Below are 787 nucleotides of genomic sequence, written 5' to 3'. Positions count from 1 at the left end.
AAAGTAACCAAAATTATTTGGTATAATTTTGAATACATTATATAGATAGATAGTGTCAAATTGTCAAACTGAAATGAGGCCAGAGCTTTAAAAAAGTTGACCATACTAAGTGTATGAACTTTGTTACCTGACTCCATATTTAAAGCTTCATCTGCAAATTAACTGGTAACTGAAGTCATCAGGTAAAGGCAGTGGAGTTAACATTTCCTCTGAAAGGAAAGTCTCCAAAAAAGGGAATATAAATAAAGTATCATATCAAAAAAAGAATTTATATACATTGTATTAATATATTCTTTGTTGTAACCGTTGTTTGATGAAGGACTATAACAGCAAATAAATCAATTTAATCTCCCAAATAATGCTTATTCAGAGTATATGAAAAAAAAATCTACTTCCTGTCACACCAACTCTCTCTGGCTAGCTTGACGGATAAAAAGTGAAAGCAGGGTTGTAGGTCTCCTGTGAGCCTAGCAGAGGCGCTCTCTCACTACAAGAATACAGGAACATATTTAAGCAACACTGCTTGCGACATGCAAATGTCAGTTTATTTCATAAACCTTTGGTGCCAATGTGTTTCAGCTGGGTTTGTACCGAATACAACTCCCAATTTTATGATAATTCTATTCATTATACTGAACTTTAAACTAGGGACGCCAAGACAGATATTAAAAGGCTATTCTCTTTCTATGGTTTCATTCGGCTTTTAATCTCGCTGTCAAATACCACAAGAACTATTAAAAATATGATTTTATATCATTTACAAACAACATGACAATACACAAGGATG

Source organism: Semicossyphus pulcher, unplaced genomic scaffold (genome assembly GCF_022749685.1).
Source record: "Semicossyphus pulcher isolate SPU_LCO1_2020_fin unplaced genomic scaffold, fSemPul1.0.p SCAF_7, whole genome shotgun sequence".
NCBI classification, from domain to species: domain Eukaryota; kingdom Metazoa; phylum Chordata; class Actinopteri; order Labriformes; family Labridae; genus Semicossyphus; species Semicossyphus pulcher.
Note: the sequence above shows the minus strand (reverse complement) of the source record.